The sequence below is a fragment of the Castor canadensis genome, chromosome 3, assembly GCF_047511655.1.
Source record: "Castor canadensis chromosome 3, mCasCan1.hap1v2, whole genome shotgun sequence".
Lineage (NCBI taxonomy): Eukaryota > Metazoa > Chordata > Mammalia > Rodentia > Castoridae > Castor > Castor canadensis.
The window spans coordinates 97093431-97119278 of NC_133388.1; the positions used below are offsets into that span (position 1 = coordinate 97093431).

Below are 25848 nucleotides of genomic sequence, written 5' to 3' on the forward strand. Positions count from 1 at the left end.
TGCTAAAACAAGAACCTTCTCTATGTATTTTAGACAAAATATTATAGGGCTTAAGGATGGTGGGATGAATTGGCACTGCAGTTTTTAAAAGATTTGCATAAATTTTCTTTGTTATTTTGTGAGAATAGGTGAGTTAGAAGGATATTGGTAATGCACCAATAATTTATATTCTTTAAACTTAATAATTGAAGATTGTAGTTCTGATTTACATTTCAACTTAACAGAATATTGATTTTCAAGAAGATAATGAGAAGAGCTGTAAAAGTAAGTGATAATAGGCTGAGATGATACTCTTCTGTAGGGCAACTTGGTATTTTAGACAAAAGGATTTTATTTCATTTATTATTTTTGTTTGTGCTGTTGACTATGGGAAGGAAGGAATTTTTGGAAATGTTATAATTTTTTTTATGTTGGGGGCTCATTAGACTCTTAGGAATATTATTATGATGTTCAATAGTTAGATGCATATTGGCACCTAAAATATTAAAAATATTTGTGACTAATACTGGAATTGGCCCTTTTGTTAGATTTTAGAGAGAAATTAACATTTTTTACACCAGTAGGTAAGGAACAGATTAAATCTTCCCTTTGTTTTGGCAAAATGTAACTTAGAGATTTTTCTAAGGGAAAATATTACGCCCCAATCCTCAAATGAATTTTATCATGGTATTTGTTATATTTAGAAAGACCTGAGATTTTAAGATGTATTTGAAAGATTGTTTAGAGAGGCCCTGGGTATCTTCATCCTTTAAGGTCTTCCATCTCTGAGGAAGGTCAATGACCAACCATCTCTCCAAAGAAAAGGACACTGATTTTTTTTTTGTCTGTCTGTTTCATGGCACAGGAAGTACACTGTCAGCATAAGTGATTCATTTGATGTAATTAGACTTTCAGTGTCTCAGCTTTTTTATATTTATAATATTTTAGGAGAGATTAGTCAACTTTTTCTTGGAGGTTTTTTTTTGGTCTTTTTAATGAGGGCTTAACCATTGTGGGAAAATTTTTTTATATTAAAATTTTTATAATGATAAAAGTTGAGCTCAGATAATGTGTATTTATAATGTGTTTTTATAATGATAAAAGTTGAGCTCAGATTATGTGTATTTATTACCAAACATCAATAGTACAAGTGGGTTTCTTTGTGACAATTCTTTCATTGCATGTAGAGTATTCTGAACAAGTTCATCCTCTCTACACACAACCTTATAACCCACCTTTCCTCTCCCCCTTTATTCCACAATATTTACTGGGTTTCAGTTTGCTATCTTCATGTGTATGTGTAACCTACTTCTCCTTTCTCCCGTCACACTCCCACTGATCCTTCTAGAGAGTCTCCCTTCTATACTTTTGTCTTATTGTTAGTATCATCATCCTCATTGTAGGTCTATAACCACATATAAGTAAATACACACAACCTTTGGCTTTTTGAGCTTGGCTTCACTCAGGCAACATGATGACTCTCAATTCCATCTGATATTGGGCAACTCAGCTGATTTCATATCTGGATATTGTGAATACTGCTGTGATCAATGTCAATGCACACGTGTCATTCTTTTATGTTGATTTACACTCTTTTAAATCTATGCTCAAGAGTGGTTTAGCAGGTTCATTAGGCAAGGCAATTGCTAGATTTTGTTGTTGTTTGTTTTTTAATGAGCCTTCATAAAGATTTCCATAGCCATGGCACTTATTTACATTCCCACTAATAGCATATGTCGGTTTCTTTTCAGCCTATTTTCATAAGAATTTGCTGTGTGTTTTCTTGATAATTGCATTCTGGCAGGGATACATGGAATCTCATTGGAGTAGTGATGTCTATTTCTTTCATGGAAAAGAATGTTGAATTTTTCCATATATTATTGGCCATTAGTACTTTGAAGAATGGTCTGTTCAATTCAGTTGCCAATCTATTAAGAGGGTTGTTTGCACCTTTGGTGTTTATTGTTTTGAGTTCTATGTATATTCTACATATTAATCCTCTGTCTTTTCTATATATGTCAAATGTTTCTTCAAATTTTGTGGTCTGTCTCTTGACTGTGGTAATTGTTTCCTTTGATTTTCAGACACTTTGAAAATCAAACTTTGCATGTGATGCAATCACCTTTGTCTGTTTTAGTTCTTATTTTCATGTTCAGAAAATAATTGCCTATTCATACAACTGCCATTGTTTTCCTATTGTAAATTCAGGGCTTCTGGTGTGGCTCATTTGTTAGAGTGCCTGCCTAGGAAGTCTTAGGTCATGAATTCTGTGCCCAGTACTGGTCTCTCCATTCCAAAGAAAAAAAACCTCTTGTAGCATTTTCAAAGATTTAGAAACTTGCTTTAGGAACTTTGACTCATTTAAATTAGTTTTTGCAAAGGGTGGGAGTCAAGTGCCTAGTTTCATTCTTCTATGTATACATAACCAGTATTGCAGGAACTTATTTTTTATCTGTATTTGAAATTGAGATGTTTATTTATCAATATTGCATTTTCTGTTTTTTATAATGGTCCTATTTTAACCTTCTATTGTTTTTAAAATTACAAGTTGGTTGTTCAAAAACCAATGAGGTAAATTATTAATTTTACATAGAGTTTGAAGTCTCAGTGCCTCATTTGCCAATTTGTAAATGATATTTGGTAACAACAGACTATGAAGAATATTTTTAAAATTGTCTGTCCTTTTGTTCAATTAGGAGTGATATTAGTATAATTTTTAAATCTTTGCCAGTTGGTCTAGATCCTGGTAAGATTTTTATTTTTTAATTCAGAAATGTTTCAGAACATTTTATATTTAATGGCCCTATGTGTTGATTTCTTTATGTTTTAAATTTGACATGTAATTATATAACTTTATAAATTAAAATTAGTATTTAAAAGTACTTTACATATTAATATTTAAACTAGAGTTACTCTTGGGACCCATAACTTTTTTTTCCTGATGTGTTTGGCTCTTTGGCCTTAATAGCCTCAGCACAGTACTGAGTCACTGTCCAAATTATGGATTTGCAAATGTGGATGAGGCCTTATAATATTTTCTTTACTCTTTTTCACTTTAGAGTTTCCATATAATGTCACAAAGGTATATATAGGAATTTATTCCAAAATTTTCAGAAATTTTATGAAATAGGTATAATTTCTCAAAATAGCAAATATTAGGCTTTAATATAAAGGCCAGTTGTTTTTATTGTTGTTTTATTAAGGGAAATTGAATTATAGTAAAAGATTAACTCTATAAAATTAGTGTTTAAATCTAATGCTTTAATATACGTTTTAACTGAGCATTGTTAGGAATGACAACACTTCTCATGTTGTTTGGATTTCCTGTCACTGTCTGGAGGAAACTAAAAAATGCAGCAAAGAAAGAAAGAAGAAAAGAGTAGAGGCAAAAGGAAAGAAGGAAAAAAGAAATGAGAACCAAACACAAGAAAATAAGATTTTTACTAGAATTTTATTTTAATCAGAAGTCCAAGACTATGGTATTTGAAAAGGAATGACTTTAATAGTTTAGAGAGTATTTACTAACATCATTAGAGACTGGTGAGTGTGTGTTCCTTCATTCCAACTAGGGCCGATTTTTAGGCCAAATGGAATTTCTTTATAATCAGGAGTGTAGTAAAAAGGCACAATGAGAGAAACCTTGAAAGCTAAGATGGTCACCACAGAGCAAGATTTTAAATTTATGAAAAAATACCTTTTTGAATATTAAAACAGATATTATTAAGATTTACAATTTATAGGATATTTGGTCTGTAATAATAGTCTACATAGACTAATAGGACTATTTTTTAAGTAGGTAAGCCTTTTTAAAATGAATTTAGAGATCCTGTATTTTGGGTACTGTGTTGATACCTCATTTGTTGCAATTAAAAAATGTTCTTGGGAAAATCTGATCTTTATGATAAGTATTTCTTTGTGTTGAAACAATGAGTAGGAAGTTGCCTTGGATAAGTTGGACAGGATTGATGCATATGTTCCTCAAGAAATGTAAACATTAAGGTGTGATTTTTTTCCAAGTATTTAATATTTTTAAGTGAAATTTAAGGATAAATAGCTTTGGTCATCTTTTTAACATGATAATTGAAAGCAGAGATTGGTGAAGAAAGCAATGGCTGCCATGTGTGAACCTCATTTGCTGGCCATCTTGGCATCTCATTACAGGACAGCGATGGGAGAGGATAGCATTCCACAATGTGTTCTTTGTGTGGCAAATATTGCTTGGCTTTTACAAAGAATTCTTACATAATTGTTTTTGGTTTCATATGAATGGAAAAGCCATGGAATGTTACAGTTTATCTAAGGCTGGTCAAGCTAACAGAGCTTTAAAATGACCATGAACCTCAAAATTATGTCAGTATAAATAAGAAAGGAGAAGAGAGAAATAATATACCAGGACAGAATGGGCTTCATATGTTAACCCTATAATTGCAGCTTATACACATGTATAAAAATTTTTCCTAAGTTAAATAAATCTAATGGGAAAATATGATTTAAAATACCATATAAAAGTAAACAGCCAGGCAATTTATAATTTTGTTTTCAAAGTGAACTCTATAAAGTAAATCAAGGAAACTGGAGAATCATTGTGAATATTAGAATTATGAAAGTTATTTGTGTCCAAGGATTGGCAGACTACAGGCTTGGTGTTAGGTATAATGATGGAAACAACAAAATGTTTGGAATAGAGATAAAACAAGTTAATATTTTAACTTCGTGCTTTTAATCATTATTGCAATTGCCAGAAAGGGATCAGAAGTCTTGCTTTCTCCCATCTCTTAGATTATGGAAGATATAAATTTGCTGCTTGGGAATTTCTTTTTCAGAAATATGTTAGATATTGTGACATTCTTCTCAATTTTCTCCAACCTGTGGAGAGTTGAGTGGCCCAAGTGTGGACTGTACTAGGAATGTTCCTAGCAATCTAGGAATGAGGCAGATACCCAAAAGTGATTTTGGATGAAAAACATGAAGGACATGAAGACAGACTTTTCATGGGCATTACATCAGGAGCTACATGGCCTCCAATGGAAATCAGAAGGAACAATGAATACCACAAGAGCAATATGTTCTCACCTATCAGGATATTTAACATCAGATTGTCTCCACTGACAAATATTCAATTTGCTACTTAATATTTACTCATAAATAAGGTTTCATCCACAATCCTCTAAAGTTCTCTGAATTCTCATGACTAGAACAGGAAAAAAAAATACGGTGTTGTAGGGTACAGTTTTCTAAAGCAGGACATTTTCCTCTTCCCTTGCACAGGACTGTAAAGAAGTGTCACTTAAATTATACCTACACTCATGAGTTATCTCAGAGTTAAAAGGAATATCAGAAATGCCCATCATTTTTTAGAGTGAAAACTTGGAAAATATACTAAGCTTTCTCTTGTGTAGGCAGCTCAACAACAATGACAATGAAGCAAGTGACATCTTAACCTCTCAGCATTGACAGTTTTAACATCAATTTGCTGGCCAGAGAAAAATTAAAAATGCATACTTGTTATAATTCTTAGGGATCAAAGGATTCTTATTAGGGGACATATATCAAAAGCATTTTAAGGAAGGATTTCAGAATGTCCTCCTTCCTGAGATTAGTAGATGAAGGTAATATGCCTACACTTTGATTGAGTCCCATATCAGTGCTTACGCATTTTGGAGATATTTTATTCTTGAAAATTTCTGTGAGTAAATTTGGAATCTTTATCTGCCTTTTAGAAAGACAATATGCAAAGCCAAATTGTTAATTGTTACATGTGTCACTTGACACATACATTCATAAATTCCTAATGTCATTATATCAATTCACAATCCATCTTCAATTAATGCATACATACAGAGGCTCACCCACACTACATTCTAAAAATACTCTTACATTCTTGACAGGAAGCCTATAATATTCCACACAAAACTTCTTAGCAATGGACACAATTAAAATTAAATGGAATCACTTACACCTCTACCTGTGTGAGTATTAAATTCACATTTTCCCTCAGGAAGCATGTAATGGTTTGTGATACTTCCTATAAATCCTAGACAGGTAATTGGAGTGGAGGCATGTATGGCAAAATTATTGGGGAAATAGATAAGTCTTATAATTATCTCTTAAATTTATGTGAAAATTGAAAGGTATCGCATGACTGGATGTGGCTTCACCTCACACCTGTACATTAAGCAAGACTGGAGCAAGCAAAAGAAAAGAGAAAAACAACAACATGTGACACCAACTAGGCACAGCCACTTCACCTACCTGCATATTCAAGATGCAATAATGTGCACTGTGATGGCAACAGTTTTTCACTCCCTTGGTTATTAGGAATCTTCTGTAAAGAATCTTTTCTGCTTTTTTGAGTGGTCTTCAAGAAAACCTAAAAACATATAAATAAACATGCCTGTAGATACAATCATGTTTCAAAGACATTTGCATTTTTATGTCCACAAAATCATTGTTAAGGTAATCTTGAGCTCTACCTAGTTACTTAGATTAATTATACATTGATGGGATCAACAGAAGCGACCATAATATCCTGTCTGGTCACCTGCAAAAGAAATATAATAACAAAAAAAACCACCTATGCTTCTTTCTGGGCTGACAGGACCATTGCAATTACAAGGGAGTACAATAAAGTCTTTCCCTCAAATTACAGGTATTCAAAATAAATTTTAATGTTACTTAAAATGTTTAACCCTTAGTTAATACAATTAATGACAAAACTGTCTGTTTTGATGTAGCCAAAAACCAAAATGTGTGACAGGGAAGTTTAGAGCCAGAATCATCCCTTGGCTATGTTTTTTATAAGCAGAAGTTCTATGATGTCACATAGGCCCACAGCAGCATGTGTCTGAATACCAGGCATAATGCACAAGAAACTTTATTGACTCAGTGTCATGCTTACTGTCTCTTTTTAAGATATGGTAATCCAACTTGGTAAACATCTGGTGCTACCTGATGTAATATTCTAGGCCAGAGTTTCATTTTAGGATGCAGGTACAATACTTGGATAATTCCAAAATTCTATGAACAGAGACTATAAGGGTCCTAATACTTTCCAGATAAAATTCCTGAAAATATTCCTTGGTTGAGATTGCAGGAATAGATAGATATTATGAACATCATGTGGATCTCTGCTTTTGCCACTATCATTTGGAGCTTATATACATAATTTCTATGTATGAAAATAGAAGAAAATGTTTTCATTGATAAGGAATATCAAGCATATATGTGTTTTCTCCACATATTTGCCTCAAACAGGGAAATGTAGCTATGAGAAAACATTCTTAAAAATATATATATTTGAAGAATATATATGAAAATAAAGAAGCTTTTCATGAGTGAATGTGGCAGTTTCTACTCTCATTATATTAGGCAAGACCTACACAGAATTCCTTTGGAAAACATGTAAATAACCAGACATATACACCTGGACATATATATTCAATAACCTTGAGGATATTGAATATCAGATTGTTTGCTGTCCACGTGGACCATTTTTTCTCCCATGTGGTTGTTAGCAATGCACAGTCAATGCTCTATTCTCTTTCAGAGAACCTGTGAGAAAACATGCACAGATATGTTGCAGAATACAAATTGTTCTACTAGGCCAATTAAGCATTTCAACATTGACATAACCTACAACTCTACCTGGATATATAGTTTAATTCCAGTTGAATGCTATGATTTGTAAGTTGAATCCATTCTAGATTGGTGGTAGCAAAATATCTGATTCTAAAATGGAGTCTCAAAATCAATAAAAATGACAATGGTCCAGGGTCTAATCACTTCCCAATAACTAGAAGATCATGGACAATTCTGTATACCATAAGGAAGGTAAAAACTCACGGCATTTAAAATGGTTAGGGATTAGTTATTTCTTACCTGAGCACTTGTAACAGAGGTTAGTGACAAGAAGTATCAGGGACAACCCCATAATAAATTACAGATTAGAAGGTCAGTTACCCTATGGTAAGTTTCTGATAAAGAGCACCACTAACCTGACAGCAATTCTCCCCTTGATGACTTATTTTTCTCTGTGATCTTGATTTGCCTCAGTAAAGACATCAGGGAAAAATTTTATGCATCATGTGGTTTCTTACATTGTGGTGTTATCAGAGGATCTAACAATACTGCATGGAGACTTTCAGTTATCAATGGAAAATATTTATGAGACAACCTTTTTTCTCTGCCTCTGACAATTCCTCTTAAAAGGATCTGAATGTCTATTTATATTTCTAAAAGTAGTCAGTGTCAAATATATATATAGTTTGTTACCAAGGATACATATTGGGCTAGTTGTGGTGTCATTTAAATATAAGATTTTCTTTAACTATAGCATGTGTAATAAGGGAAAATGTTCCAATTTCCTAAACAGTCCTGAGATATGCATTTTAGGATAAGAGATTTTAAAGATTGAATGTGGCATCCTCCAAAGTTTCTATACTAACAGATACCTCACTAAAAGATAGGTACCCAGTCTCCATTTTGTATCAGTGTCTTTTGTTCTAAATCGTTCTCTCTAGAGCCACCTTTGATTCCAGGAAGGACAGTACTGTTTGATAACAACTTTACAAGAAAGGACATAGAAAACTTCCTCTAAGAAAAAGAACAGCAGAACTTCCACAGGACAGACCACCTACCAGGCAACAATGACTTGCTTATTCTGAGTCAATGATAACCCTCAGTAATGAACAACCAGGCCATACTTTGACCTGGGCTTTTTAATAATTATTCATACATTTTTATCTCTGGCTCAAATTCCTTCTCTATTTAAGCGTAAAGCTCGTGTTTGTATCCTGAAGATAGGCTGATGTGCTTACTTTGTGTCTTCACATTGTGTGCCTCCATTGTGTATGTAACTGGAAGACACACACACATGTGTCCACAAAGACACATAAGAGTGGTCAGGGGAGCACAGCTCACAAGGCATGGAAGTTCAGATGTCCATAAACAGAACGGGTCAGTCGTATGTTCCTACAACAGATAACACAGCATGAATATGAACAAACCACACATGATATGGCCGAAGCTCAAAACATTATGTTGAACTATGACAATTGAAAAGTCAAACACAAATGCTACACACTGTATGACTCCAACTGGTGACATTCTAGAAAAAGCAAAGCTGTAAGAGAGCAACAAGCTCCTGAGATCAGAGAAGGGATTAACTGCATAGGGCCATTCCTACACTGAGAATGGATAACTTAGAATCAAAATGACATCTTACTGCACATGAATGTAACATTACTATTAGATTGTCTTCAGTAGCACTACTTTTCAGAACTTGTCTAACTCAATCAAGTTTCTGATTATTCATGAGAGGAACATCAGGAAAGACCCATCAACTTTTTCAAACAGAATTATCAATTGACAGTTTATGCCTTGAGATTTTTGGAATCTCTTTCCTCAATATCTTCACCTTACTACTACCACCCATTCTAGCATGTTATATCAAGCCTCTACTTTGAAAGCAATACTTTACAAATTCTCAATGAATAATGATGCTTCTTCCTCTCTTTGAAGCACCAGTAAAGTACTGTGTGAAGGTTTTCTCCCTTATTTTGGTAAGAAATACACATAGCTGTGTCTTATCAGCATATCGTGTTGGTGATATTTGAGGAGAGAGATTTACAAATGTCTAGAACTAACAGAAGCCAACAAAAATCCTCAGTAAGAATGCTTCATTGTAGACCAAAACTTATGGAATGCATTTTCATCACAATATTTCATTTCTTCCTCTTGGAAAAAAAGACAGTAATGAGAATGATAATCATTAATTTATCTATATTGGTGAAAAACACACCCTGCTTTATTCAGAAAGAAATATATTGAAGCAAAACATCAGGCATCTTTTAACAGTTAAGCACTAGAGAAAATGTAAACTCTATTTACAGCTAGATTTGCATGATGGAGCCTCATTTTTAAATATTTGTTGTTAAGAAAGACTGAGTTACTCAGCATGATATATGTGTGGTGCCAGGTTCCTTGCAATTCCCCATAATTCTTAAATAATAAAATGCTTTATTATAATGACTTTTTTACCTTTAGAAGCAAGGTAGGTGGAAGACTCTGTGTGTGTGTCTACGTGCAAGTATGTGTGTTAATTTTTAGTTGGTCTACCTTAAATATGTATATATATGTAAATATGTATATATATATTTGTATATATATATTTTATATATATGTAATTCGATCATCAGCTACAATACATATTGATAAATAAAAAATGGTTGATGATAATAGTATATACTCCTTTAAGAAACTGAGATATTAATTAGAGAAGCAACAATAAAAATATTGACAGCAATTGAAATATTATGTTCAAGCTCTTAGATTTTGTAGAAGACACATTCTTTTTGAGCAGAAATGGAATTTACAAAAACATCTCCAGGCCCGTAGAGAGGTTTCCTACAGTTGAACACAGAAGTGATTCTCAGTGTCAAACAGTAAAGTTCTCTAAACACACAGCAATAGAATTAAAAATTAACTGCAAAGTGTAGCTGCAGCAGTCCAAGATGATGTCTCCTCCATAAATAGCATCATATCAAAGAATCCTTGAATCAACAGCAGCAGAAAGATGATGAATAAATATGCATACAGAATAACACTTAAAATCATACAAGCTGAAATGTTATTTTGAAGAAAAATAGTGTTAAACAACATTATTAGGAAATTTGAAAGTAAATGTACTGAACTTGAAAATGTAGTTTAGATAAGAAAAAACTGGAGAATATGTATTAGAAATAAGGAAAGTAGTATTAATCAAAAAACAATAAACTGGAAGCCAAAGAAAACAATAAATGAAAAGAACAAAGCTATTGCCAAATTCTCTGAACAATCAATTAATATAAAAATTTCACAAGTTTGGCCACTAATTAGGAGAATATAAATTTCTATTCCTTAAGCCACTTCATCTGAGGTATTTTATTATGGCTCCCTTAGCAAATTAATACCTTGCGATTGTCCGTTGCTTACCCTGAAGACCCAATATATAGCTATTATTCCTGCTTAAGCAGAGAAAACTGTTGTAGAAAAAGTAACACAAAACAAAGAACACACAGAATTGAGATATCTTGCAGCCAAAATATTTGGCAGCAATATTACCTTAGGGAGTGTGTCTGAATCTTCATTTGTTTTTACTCTTTGAGGAGGTACACTCCTCAGTTTCTAAGTCCTCTCTGATCTAATACTTTTGCTGTGAAGAACACATTTTATTTTATAAGGTTAAAATGAAGGATAGTCTGCCCAATTACTTGTGCTAAGATTCTTTGCTCTCCTAAGATAACATATCTTACAAATATGACTTTATGAGTTCTGCAATCCTGTCCTCTCTCAGCCATGAGAAATGGTGTTTTCCTAGGCCATGGGCACTCTCAGTCACTTGCAAAGTCATCTACTGGGATACAGGAAAGTTAGCTTCCTTTTATGCAAAAAAGATTAAAAAATAGGAAAATATTATCAATGTGACTGGCTTTCAGATGATGACATGTCATGGGAGGGATGGAAGGAGGTCTACACTGAAGGACTTTGTATGATTTCTCTTGCCCATTTACTTCTGGAACACTGACACAGAATACAGCTTAAATATGCATTGTCAGGAGAATTATGGTTAATCTGGGTTTCACAAAACCCTCACAAAATAAACAAGAAAAAGTGGGAAGTGAAGGCTAGAACTGAACCTTGGTGCTTGCAAAGAATGTGTGAGGCACTGGGGTAGATCCCCAACACCACAATAATAATAAACTAATAAAAAATGTTAAAGCTTTTCACCCTTTTTCACTTCTTTGTTTTTACTTTTCAAGTTGCACATGAATGTGTCATTCTCATAAGTTGGGTGTACTACTCAAAACAGGAGAGGAAATCTAAAGCACTCTTTACAGTTGGCAGCCACACTTGTGAAGAAGCTGTTCCCTTCCAGATTGCTTGATTGGTGCAGCAATTCAACCATAACTAGAGGGCCAGGTGATTCACTATGTATTTTCATCAATTCAGGCATGACAGCCAGGTCATTGCTTCAGCTCTTTTTCACATTTTCTCTTTACCTCCAACCAGAAGTAAGGACACTTGAGGGCTGGCTGATCTGTTACAGCTGTGAGGTCTCACCTGCTTCTCTCCACCTCAGAATCCCAGTTTCCTGACTGTGAACTTGAAAGAGTTGAACTCAGGATTCTCCAAAGGCCTCTGAGAGCATCATAAACAAGAGGACAAGTGCCTACTTCAATTCTGTCCCCTAAGCACTTCCTTATTTCTCCCTCATCCCAGCCCTGACCTCTAAAATGCTATCTATCAGATGTAAAGTATATCAGATGAAATAAATATACACTAATATCCAGGCTATTTTCTGGGGTAATGGCAAGAGTTGGGGTGGTACAGAATGTTAGTTGCCTGCCAAACATCCATTCATCTCTCCTTTCTTAGGAACAGGATCAGAATTAACTAGGGTGGCAATTCTCCCAGCCCTGTGGCAGCTGGTGTCACAGGTAAACATAATGCTGTGAAGGGAGGTGGGGAAGCAAGCCATGCCTTCTTCATTTTTCTTTTACCACACTGCCTGAAATGTGGTTATTTAGGTGGGAACTCTACCTCACTTTTGTTCATGATTTTTAATTTTTTCTCTTTTTTTATTATCATACTGTTGTTGTACTTCGGGGGGGTACCTTGTGACACTTACAAAAGTGCTTAGAATATAATTAAGTTAAATTCATCCCCTCTATCATTCTCCTTTATACCCTCTTCCTCCATTCATAGAATAGTTTCAACAGTTCTCATTTTTTCATCTCAGCTCACTTTTATGTGAACTTTCAGAGACATATTTTTCTACCTTCTGAACATAAGCAATAAGGCTATCAATATGGTAGAATAACAGACATCAATAATAGCATTCAAATTTTGAACGAAAAAATTGTTTTTTAAATTAAACACTAGAACAATTCAAATGGCTAACATTATTTCATCTAAAATCTCAATTCGCTATCATTCTTAAAATATTAATTTTCATTTTTTTACTTACATATGTGAAATTTTTAAATTGATCCCATCTAGATTCCTGTGAAACAAAAGTGCTGCAACATTCCTAGAGGAAGGTCAAATGACTACTCACAATTAAGTCAACAGATAATTTCAGAAATAAGTAAATTCACATTCAACAGAACATACTATGTCTTGAAATTTGACCATTCTAGGAACCAGGGCACTTTTGAAAGAGGTTTAAGTTGATTGGAATGCTTATTTTGACTTAGCACAAGGGTGGTGTATCTGAATCATATCATAATCCTCATTTAATAATCTCATGAACATTGCTTTATCAATGAATATAAATTTAATATTCCCTTCTCTTTTCCTAACAGTCAAAAGAAGAAGGGAGTGTTTGCCCCAGTATGGTATCACTTTATCATATGGTTGGTGTATTTTTAGTTTTCTGAGGAACCACTATACTGCTTTCCATAGAGTTACACTAATTAACATTACCACAAAGAGTGTATAAGGGCTCCTTCCCCTTCTCCCCTACATCCTTGCCAGCATTTGTTGTTAATTGTGTTATTAATGATAGCCATTCTAACTGTGGTGGGGTGACCTCTCCATGACATTTGATGGGCATTTCATTTATTACCTAGGATATTGAGCATTTCTTCAGGTATTTAGTGGCCACTTGTATCTCTTCTTTGGAGAATTGTCTGTTCAGTTCATTTGCCAATTTAGTTGATGGTTTGTTGATGCCTTGTAGGGTTTGTTTTTTGAGCTCCCTGTAGAGTCTGGTTAAAAATGCCACGTCGAATATATAGTTGGCAAAGATTTTCTCATTCTGTAGGCTGTTTCTTTTAATTTTTATGGGCAAAAGCTTCTACCATGAACATTTATTTTTGTTAAAGCTGATTATAAATTCTCATCAGTACAAATATATATATAATATGTATGTATGTACGTATGTATGTATATATAACTTACATTTGATTGTAAGGCCAATGTTCAAAAGTAAAAATGAGATGGGATCTCATGTTGTTACCCGAGGTCAAGTGGCTGAGACTGGCAATGGGATGTTCTGTTCACTAAGGGGAGGGGGACAGGGCACACAAAGTGAATAAAACTAGAATCCCCATTCTCACAGAACATGTGGGAACAAAATTTAAAGGGCAAACCCCATCAAAACCCACATTACAAACCAACACAGTGGCCCTGTGTTTCCTTCTGTGGATATGATTATGTCATTATCACCTTAGTGTTAAAATAAAGGATTAACATAAGGAAACTGCAACAATATATAAAATATAACATATTCTCTAGAGCGTATTTAGATTGAGTCCATTAAAATAATGACATTAGAATTTCATGATAGGTTTAAAACCAATACTGCTCTTTCATTTTCTTTATTTAAAACTACAACCTAGTGATTGTATTGGTCATAAGTATGATTGTTGTTGTGATGTGCTACTTACAATGAATGATTACAAACAAGCCAGGGATCCTGCCTGCAACTTTCAACCTTCCTCTTTTTACTTCAATAGGCATCAATGATAAAGCAATCTTATGTACAATTTCTTAAAACTAACCCTTTTACTTTTGGCAAGATTACTTACAACTCATACAACTTTTTAATATTGAGAACTATTTAAAATATTCTAGATGCATAAAAATAAAGATTTTGGCTTTTTGATATATATTTATAACATTTATTCTGTTACTCAAAATGGAAGCTCATTTTTACCCCCAAAATATAGGTCTGCTGGGCAGTTGCTGCTGTGCACTCCCAGAATTCTGGCAGCACAGACTGCCTCTTTTCCCAGTCTGAGCCCAACCCACCTGTTCTTCATCTCTAAATCAGGCCAGTCCTGAGAGGAGGCAGGTGAATGAAGGGAGATCATTTTGCTTCCTGTTGTTGTGTTTTATATTCCAGTGAATGTGCTTTGAATGTAGATTACTGTTCTGATACTTCTGCCTCTCTGTTACCAGAGATTTGTAAGGGGGTGTGGGAGGCAGGTATGGAAGGCAACATCTCCTGGACTTCTTTAGCCTAGCTGCAAGATAGTCTTCTCTAGGAATGGTTTTCCCACTTCTTTTAAGTCATCTCTCACTGCATTCTGTGCCTGGACTTGCTCCTTGGGAACTTTGGGATTAGTAAAAAGTGTACTGATCAGGGAAACAAAGTCCCCTTTGCTTCTTTGATCTCCATACTTTGCTCTTACCTAAGTACAGACCAGATACATACACGACAGAGATTGCCTAAAGTTCGATTTCAAATGTCTTCTGTAAGTCACTGGAGGAAGAGGTGGTAGGGGAAGGGATTGGTACGCTGCTTAGACTTGCTTTCTAATGCAGCCCACTGGGCTTCAAAAGGATCCACTGGGCAGACGCCTGCAGGAACCTCTGTGTGCTTGTCTCCTGAGGTCAACCTGCCACAATCTACACCATTGAAAGCTGCAGAACCGTTGAGGTACTGAGCAGGAGGCTTAAAGAAGGGACTGGCGGTGGCACTGCTTGTCTTATACTGAGGGAATGTCTGCTGCTTGACCAGGCTGGGTGACTGATGGGGGTGAGTGGCCTGAGGATGGCCTGCAGTGCCAAACATGTTGGCTAGCATTTGGGATGGGATGATGCCCACTACAGGCATGTTAGGGGCTGGATAGGGCATCCCACTGGCCACAGGATAGGACTGGGCAGGGACAAAGGCTGGCTGCAGGGGTGGGACCACACCCACTGGCACAGGCTGAGAGCTGAGGAATGTGTTCCCTTGGGAAGGCGGTGCGGGCTGGGAGATGGCAGTGGGTGGAGGAGGCTGGAGAACTGGCTGCAGAGGGGCAGTTGAGGCCTGGGGCCGCTGGGCCCGGACACTCTTTGATACTTCTTCTAACCAGCGGTCAGCCTCCGAGGGAGTACGTCTGTGACCAGCCTGGAAGAGACCTGGAGAGGCAGCACCAGAAGATTGACCCCACTCAGTTCCCGGATGTGTGGCTGCAACTTCCTTGTTAGCAGCATCAGGGGAATGGGCCCAAAAGTTGGTTTCACCTACAGGCATTGCTAGGGGTGCTAGAGCAGTATGGGCTGGCTTAGCAGTAAGCACGTGGAAGGCTGGGTCAGTGCCATTATCTTGGAAGGCAGGAGATTGTGGTGCCACCACTGTCACTGGTTTGGTCATTGGGGCAGAGGAGAAGGGGTCCTCAGAGGGTGTGCTGTAGGCATTGGTGATCTGTGAGCACAGGGAGCTGATGCTCTCTGCCTCTCCTTCTACCTCTGGCAATGCAAGACAAACAGAAAAAGGTTCTAGGCTGTTTCTTAAGTCTGGTGTCTGTTTCTTTTGCTGTGCAGAATTTTTTTAGTTAGATGCAGTCACATTTGTCAGTCCTTTCTCTTAATTATTGAGCTATTGGAGATCTATTCATAAAGTTATTACCTATGCCTGTATGTTCCAGTGCATTCCCTATTCTTTCCTATAGTAAATTCACCATCTGAGATCTTGCATTAACATGCTTTGTTCACTTTGAATTGATACTAGCACAGGTGAAAGACTGGGATCCAGTTTCAGTCTTCTACAGACGGATATCCTCTTTTCCCAGCACTTTTGTCAAGTACACTATCTTTTCTCCAATGCATGTTTTGGGCTTTTTTGTGGAAAATCAAATGACTATTGCTGCATGGGTTTGTGTATGGCTTTTCTATTATATTTGTCTTCATGACTGTTTTTATGCCAGTATCATGCTGTTTTTATCATTATGGCTCTGTAGTATAGTTTGAAGTCAGATATTGTGATAACTCCAGAATTACTCCTTTTGCTCAAGATTGGTTTCACTATTAAGGTCTTTTGTGCTTCCTTACAAATTTTAGGATTGATTTTTATATTTTGTGTGAAGAATGTCATTGTAATTTTGATGGGGATTGCACTGAACATATGAATTGTTTTTGATAGTACAGCAATTTTCACAATATTGATTCTGCCAAACCATTAGAATGGGATGTCCTTCCATCTTCTAGAGTCTTCATTGATTTCTTTCATCAGTGATTTGTAGTTTTTACTGTATAGGTTTTTCACTCCTTCAATATATGTACTTGTATGTACTTCAATTTTTTAATGATATTGTGAATGGTATTGTTTTTCTGATTTCTTTCAGGATTTGCCTTTCAGGACTGTTAATTATTTGTGTATAGAAATGCTAACGATTTTTGTACATTGACTTTATACCCTGCTACTTTGCTGAATGTGTTTATAAAATCTAAGTGTATTTAGTGGAGTTTTTAGGGTCTTTCAGGTAAAAGATCATATCATCTGCAAGTCAGGCTAATTTGATTTCTTCTTTCCTTATTTGAATATCTTTGATTTCTTTTTCCTGTCTTATTGTTCCAGCTAGGTTCTGGTACCATACTGAATAACAATGATGAATGTGGACACTCTTGCCTCATTCCTGATTTAAGAGGAAATGGCTTCAGTTTTTCCACAGTTAGTATTTTGTTGAATATAGGTTTGTCATATATAGCCTTTATAATATTGAGGAATGTGCCCTGGATTCTTAGTTTTTTCAGAGCTTTTATAATGAAAGGAAGTGGAAAAAGGCTTTTTCTGCATCTGTTGAGATGATTTGCTTTCTGTCTTTGATTATTTTTATGTGTTGTACTACATTTATTGATTTATATATTATGTACATCTTTTCATCCCTGTAGTAAAACATACTTAATCATGGTGTATAATCTTTTAAATATGTTGTTGGATTCTGTTATCAGTATTTTATTGAGGATTTTTGCATCTATGTTCATCAGGAATATTTGCCTATAGCTTTTCTTTTCTTCTATGCATCTTTACCTGGTTTCGGTGTTAGGGTAATACTGACTTTGTACAATGAATTTGGTAGTATTTCTTCCTTTTGTATTTTATGGAGTGGTTTGAGAAGTATTGATGTGAATTTTTCTTTAAAGGTGTGGCAGAATTCAGCAATGAACCCATCAGAACCTGGACTTTTCTTTTTGCAGAGTTTCTTTATAACAATCATAATCACATTACTTATTTCAGATTTGTTAAGTTTTTAATGTCCTCTTGGTTCAGTTTTATTGGGTCATATATGTCAACAAATGTACCTATTCCTCTTCATTTCCCAGCTTTCTGGAGTATAGGTTTTCAAAACATTCCAGTATGAACTTTGAATTTATTTGGGGTCTGTTTGAATATCCCCTTTTGTGTCTCTGATTTTATTAATTTAGGTCTTCTCCTTTCCTCTTTTAATTACTTTGGCTAAAGATTTGTTGACTTTATTTATTTTTTCAAAGAAACAACTTCTTGTTTCATTGTATTGTTCTTTGGGTCTCTGATTCATTGATTTTTGCCCTAACTTTTATAATTGCTTTCATCCTAGTACATTTGATATTAGCTTGTTCTTGTTTTTCTTACAGTCTGAAGTCCATCATCAGATTATTTCAGATCTAATTTTCTAGTGTGACTGTTCATGGGTATAAACTTCCCTTTTAAGACTGCCTTTACTGTGTCCCACAGATTCTGGTAAGTTGTACCCTAATTTTTATTTGAATCTAGGAATTTTTTAATTTCTTCAAAGAACTATTGATTGTTCAAAAGAATGTTGTTCAATTTCCTTGAGTTTGAATGATTTGTGTTTATCCTTGGTATTGATTTCTAAACTTACTGCACTGTGGTTTGTTAGGATTGAAATTATTATTTTAATTTTTTTGTATTTTTTGAAATTTACCTTCTGACTTATGATGTGATGTATTTGGAGAAAGTGCCATGGCCTGCTGAGAAAAATGTGCAATCTCTTACAATAGGATGGAATACTCTATAAATGTTTATTAAATTCATTTCATCCCTAATATAGTTTAGATCTAGGATATACTTATTAATTTTTTCTGGATGTTCTCTCTGTAGATGAAAGTATTGTATTGAGCTCTCTTATTATTATTGTATCTGGGCCTATCTGTTTCTTCATGATCAAAAGTGGTTCTATTATGAACTTACAGGCTGAACAGTACATGTACATTTAGAATTATATCTTCATGCTGGAATGTTCCCATTATTATATGTAGTGACCTTATTTATCTCTTCTAATTGTTCTTTGCATATGCATAAAACCTTTTTATTTGATATGAAAATAGCTATTCCTGCCTTCTTTTATTTTTGAGGTGGAAACTTTATTTTATTTTATTTTATTTTTAAGTTTTATATTTTTATTATTCATATGTGCATACAATGCTTGAGTCATTTCTTCCCCCTGCCCCCACCCCCTCCCTTACCACCCACTCTGCCCCCTTCCACTCCCCCCACCCCTTGACACCTGGCAGAAACTATTTTGCCCTTATCTCTAATTTTGTTGTAGAGAGAGTATAAGCAATAATAGGAAGGAACAAGGGGTTTTGCTGGTTGAGATAAGGATAGCTATACAGGGAGTTGACTCACATTAATTTCCTGTGCACGTGTGTTAACTTCTAGGTTAATTCTTTTTGATCTAATCTTATCTCTAGTTCCTGGTCCCCTTCTCCTATTGGCCTCAGTTGTTTTTAAGGTATCTGCTTTAGTTTCTCTGTGTTGATGGCAAAAAATGCTAGCTAATTTTTTAGGTGTCTTACCTATCCCATATCTCCCTTGTATGCACTTGCTTTTATCTTGTGATCAAAGTTCAATCCCCTTGTTGTGTTTGCCCTTGATCTAATGTCCGCATGTGAGGGAGAACATATGATTTTTGGTCTTTTGGGTCAGGCTAACCTCACTCAGGATGATGATCTCCAATTCCAGGTTACTCCAGAGGCACCTGCACACCCATGTTTATTGTGGCACTATTCACAACAGCCAAGTTATGGAAACAGCCAAGATGCCCCACCACTGACGAATGGATCAATAAAATGTGGTTCCTATACACAATGGAATTTTATGCAGCCATGAAGAAGAATGACATGTTATCATTCGCTGGTAAATGGATGGAATTGGAGATCATCATCCTGCCTTCTTTTGATCTCCACATGCCTGGTATAACTTTTCCCAACCTTTTGTATTTAGCTTATATGTGTGTTTGTTTGTGAGATGGGTTTCTTGTAGAAAAAAATTGCTGGATCTTATTTTTTTAATACAGTCAGACAACCTGTGTCTTTTGATTGGAGAGTGAATTCTGTTTATATTTAGGGTTATGATTGAGAGGTATTTATTGATTACTGTGTTTCTATAGCATTTGTTTTTCAGGTTGAGTCTCATGTTGATTGTTCTTTACTTTTGTCACTGTTCATCTTGAAGTTGTGCTGGTTTACTAAGTTCATCATGCTTCCCATCTAACTCTCCTGGGTTCATCAATTTACCCTTTGAGTTTTATTGTTTCCTGACCTCTCATGTTTGTGACTGTTTTTCTTCCTCTTCTGTGTAAATTATTCCCTTGACTATCTTTTGTAATGTAGGATTGGTAGAAATGAACCATTTTAGCAAATCCTTGATTTGGAAGGTCCATATTCACCATCAAGAAAGAATGATGGCTTTACTGAATGTATGTATTCTTGATTGGCAGTTATTCTCACTTAGAGAATTTTATTGCTCCATGCTTTTCTGGCTTTTATAGTTTGTTCTGAGAGGACTGAGGTTATTCTTATGTATTTACTTTTGTATATAAATTGGCATTTTTCCCTGCAGCTTTCAGCATCCTTTCTTTGTTCTCTAGTTTTAGCATTTTAATTATAATACAATGTGTCATTGATCTTTTGTGGTCTTGTCTATTTGGAGTTTGAAATGCCTCCTGTACATAGTATCTGCATCATTACACAGAGTCTGTAATTTTTTTCTGCCATAATTTCATTGAATTGGTTTCTCATGCTTTAGTTTGTATGCTATCTCCATCTTTCACAGTGTGAGTTCTTATGTTTATTTCTTTTTTATGTTCCAGAGTTTGTCTATGTTACAATCATTTGTATTCATTTTTTCTTTGTGATTGTTTATGTGTACTAACTCCTTAATCTTGTCCTGATATTTTTTCTTCTGTTTGATCTTGTCTGCTGATAATATTATACACTGTGGTTTTATGAGGCTTTCATTTTGAACATTTGTGTTTGGTTACATTTCATAATTTCTATTTTTTGCTAAATTTCTCATCCATGTTACTTTTGTTTCTAAGTCTTGGACTGATTTCTTAACATAATTTATCCATTTATTTGAATCCTTTTTGGGGTCAATGATCAGTTTTAACAGTAGGCTTCTGAATTCTCTCCTGACATTTCAGCAAATTTGTTATCTTTGGATTAAATTGTTGAGTTGCTGAGATTAGATTTTTGAGAGGAGACATTGCCTCAGTTTCTCAAATTTTAATTTTTGCACTTTGATTTGAGTATATGTTACTCTATGTTTCTCTTTTACTTTCTGGCATAAGGAGAGAAACTTCTGCAGTAAGAAGGCTAAAAATTCATCAATAAATCAAGTATTTGAATGAGTAAGAGACAATTGGAAAATATATCTGTTTCCCCACTAAGGTTGAAACTCTGGTTTCTAAAGAGATAATCTGGGAGCTTAACACTGCTGGAAAGGTTTAAGGATTAGAATTAATTTATCAAATGAATATGGGGAAGGGTGGGGAGCAGGAAAATGGAAAGATGGGAGATATGTGTAGGAGACAGTGGCATGTCAGTGCTATATGTTTATAAAAGAGAAATAGAGAATTGTTTAAGAGATAAGGTGAAAAAATAAGAAATAATGAGAAAAAAATTTTGAAAACTAGAATCCAAATTTTAAGAAATGAAAGAAAGAAAGGGAAAGAAACTGAAAGGAAAACAAATTCTATGAAGAGAAAAAAGATGAAGAAGTTTTCATTTCTTGCTAAAGAGTCATGTTGATCTTCTTTGAATTTTGCCCAAGTTAGTCTGTCTTGTCTCAGTTATTCAGGGTCAGCTGCAGGAGGGAGGAGTTGCACCCCTAGCTTAGAGTGCAGGTAGTGACCTCAGGGGTTGGGCAGCTCAGATTTTGTGGTGACATACTGCAGGGCTATTCTCTAAACGATGCGCTTTGCTGGCTGAGTTGTTTTGGGACTGCGTGGGCCCTTTAGATAGGGAGGGTGCGACTTCCTGCTGAAATTCTGAAGTGCAGAGTGATATGAACAGGTGGAACCACTCCTTCTATGAGTAGGGCACAGGAAGCTGGAAGAGGCAGGACAGCTGACCTCTGGACCTTGTGCTGCCTTCCAGATTGCCCCATCCAAAAACTATCCCTCCCTCCATCTGCCTCTAATAGCAGTCTTCCATGCAGACTGGTTTGAAACATGGAACTCCCTGAGCTGCCCCTGTTTAAATATCCAGAGTTGCCTGTCTGCAGTTTGCAGGCATGCAGCTGCTCTAAAGTGAGTGCTACCTTCGTTTAGTGTGAAATTGTGACCACTGGCAATATTGATTTAAAAAAAAAGATTATTTATGAAATAATTTACCAAAGTATTGATTATTTTCACAAATTTTTCCTGAAAAGCTTATAAATGCTTAGTTTTCAATATAGACACTTTCCTAGAAATTAATTATATAACTGCACACTTAAATCACAGATGTCTAATAGTGTGAATTTGTTTTTCCATTCAAACTGGTGTTTATATCCTGACATTTTAAATATATCATTTATTTTAAAACAAATATTTAGAAATACCTAGATGTTTGTAAGAATCTAAGTCTCAGGTCTAGCACTTTCTAATACTTTAAGCTTTCATTATCCTACATCCTTATCAGTATAAATGCACAAAGCAATATGCACTTTGTAGCACAGATATGATTACTAAGTTTGAATTGACTACAGTGATGTTTTACAGTATCATGTAGCATAGTGGAAGTAACATTAATTATACTGTGGAAAAAAAGAGAGGGTCATGCCCACACTTAAAGGCACAAATGAATAGGCACTAATGTGGAATCTGAGAAAGCAAGTCAGGAATTGATCTGAACAACAGCCATAAACAGCCACTTTGAATGAGAGTTAATAAACAGCATCTCAAGGACCATGCACAATAAGGAACTCACCTTCCTACATGTAGTCCTGACTACAGTCCTCAAAGTGTGGGACATCAGGCAACTAGTCATATATATATTTACATCACCACTAAGCCAGTTATAAATATGGGGTAGGTACCAACAACATAAATAAAGCAATTACAGCGCTGAAGACCTGTAGGTACCCAAAACACATGTTATAAATTTCTGGCCCCTCCCAATGCCTGTGGATATTTAAACTGAGCAAAGCTGATGTTATTCAACTTGGCCAGGAGAGTGGAGTGCATTTCATGTGTCTATGTGTTCATATGTGGGCACTGGACAATAGGACAAGGAAAGTCTACCTGGACCCCATAAGAAGGGCTTCACAGAGGAGCTGCAGTTGGATTTAGATCTTAAAGAAGAGGATTCTTACAGGAGATGAAAAGAGAAGGCAGGTATCTGCAGAGAGCTGGTCTGTGTCAGGGCTCTATATCTTCAGCAGTCTTTTGTCACTTATCAGCTATGTGTCTTGGAAAGACCCAGATAATCTGTCTTAATCTGGATTCCCTTCTTAAAAGTGGAGCCTCTCCTTTCTAAGTATGTCATACACCACTTAAAGGAGTAAATGACATAAAGGAAGATAATAAAGTGGCCAAAGCTTAAAAGTAGGATAACCAAAACAAATGTGTCAGACACCACAATCTGTCATTTTAAGTGTGGAAATGCAGTTGCCACAAGCTGGGCCAGTATCTGGTGTGAAAACCAAGGTCAGGTTATCTGTATGAAAAGTTCTTCAGCAGTGACTGAAAAGAATTCCCAGGAGCTCCCCTTCCCCATGCTGCAGGAGGCTCTGATTTTAGAGCTGAATAAGGTGGTTTTTCTCCAATTGCAGTAGTTTCCCCTTATCAATGATTTTCCTTTCCTCGGATTCAGTTATCCAGGATCAACTATTGTCTGAAAATTTTAACTGCAAAATTCCAGTAATAAAAAATTGGTAAGCTTGGAATTATGCACCATTGTAAGTTATTGATTATTTCACACTGCTATGCTCAGGATCTGAATCTTTGCTCTTTCCACAGTATGCACACTGTATACTCTACCCTCCAGTGAAGATTTAACAGTCTTCTCAGCTATCTACTCACAGTGCCTCTTTAGGTAATATTCATTTACTTAACAAGGCCTTAAAAGTCAAGAATAGTGATTCAGGCAATTGTATTACAGTATATTGTTCCAATAGTACTGCTTTATTGGTAGCCATTGTTAATCACTTATCATGGCTAATAAAGTATAATCACACCATATTCATAATTATATATGTTGGTTAAAACAGTCTACAAAGGTTTGATACAATCTGCAGCATCTGACATCCACAGGAGGTTTTGAAGTATATTACCCATGGACAATGACACATTCTTCTAATTTTAAAATATCCTTAGATTACAAGTACTTAGATCCTACCTTCACACATTTAATATCTTATAGGTCAGTGATTATGTTACTAAGCCTTCACACAATGCTGAAGGATAGAAAGTATTAATAAATATAATATTTAGATTATCAGGACTCGTATGACTTGTGGAATTGGAATAATGGTACCAACACAGGCCCTGTGTCTTTATTAAGCAATATATGTTGAGTGTTCTAGGAAGAATAATGGAACAAACAGTCTCATTTGGGACAGGGAATAAACATTTCCTAAATGGTTTTGTAGAAACTTACAGAAGTTTGCATGGAACTCTGAGGTCTGACTGCTGCTGGCCTGGGTATGCTTTGAAAGATGTACGTCAGTGTGTTTACCTTATGTTGAGAAGTTCTAGCCATTCTGCATTTAAAACAAAGCAAAACATCAAACCATGCAACTCAGTGGGTCCCTTTAACTTATTTGTAATGTTCCAGAAGTAGGTTTTAGATTTCCACTATTCTATGTCCCTTCCAGTGTGCAGATTTTTTCTGTGGTACAGGGGTTTGAACTCAGGGCCTAAACTTTGAACTACTCAACCAGTCCTTTTTTGTGATTTTTTTTAAGATAGGTTCTTAGAAACTATTTGTCCAGGCTTATTTAGAAATGCAATTTTCCTGATCTCTGCCTTCTGAGTAGCTAGGATTACAGTCCTGAGCCAACAGCACCCAGCTCATTGTACAGATATTTGTAGAAGGTATAAGGGATGACAGAAAGGAGAAGTTCTCAGGGAGGAACCAAACTTTCCCTTTGGTTATCAGGCATCATACATGCAGGTGCCCATGAAGTACTGGGACTACTTGTGTTCTTCCTCTCTCCTTGCCTTCTCAAGAAGCACCTACTTAAGCTGATAGAAAAATGGCTTCTTACGACCCATCCACTGACCACTCAAAATGTCCCCAATACTCAGGCAGAATTCCATTTCCCCCACACAGGGACAAGCTAACCAGACCCTGTATGTGAGAAGCTGGTCATCCAATCTCAGCTTACCTGTACTCTATAAACTCCTCTACAGCCAGTTGTGAAATGCGATTCATCTAAAATGGTAGATCCCACAACGTGCAATGAACTGTACATGGTTTCTCAAAAGGGAAGTGCGTCACTGAACTACAACTTCCTGAAAACATGCACTAAGGTATTAATTTCTGCCTCATCCTATTTGGGAGTTTTTGAAACTCTTAGGAGAGTCTATCAAATGTTTCACATTCTACAAAACTGTGTCCATGTACATGGCCTCATCTTTAGCCATAGGCTCTATATTAATTGCTGAGAATTTTATTTTGCTGTGTGCAGATGTTTCAGAAATACATTAGTAAGTACAGACTCCATCATGCTTTTTGGCCCTGTGAGTTGTAGCTCTGGCCACTAGTGCACCAAATTAGCTATTAGTCAATTGTGAATGAATATGTTTGCACTGAGAAAAAATATGTTGGGCATATCTATCTTGAGTCTTGAGTGTGTGTGTGTTTGTTTGTGTGTGTGTGTGTCTATGTGTGGTGTAGCTATGCCCC

The 25848-nt window shown here is 35.6% G+C and overlaps 1 pseudogene; it reads right to left on the reverse strand.

The window, feature by feature from the left end:
* Positions 1–15192: 15192 nt before the first annotated feature.
* Positions 15193–25414, reverse strand: LOC141421429 (protein numb homolog pseudogene; annotated as a pseudogene).
* Between the last annotated feature and the right edge of the window lie 434 nt (positions 25415–25848).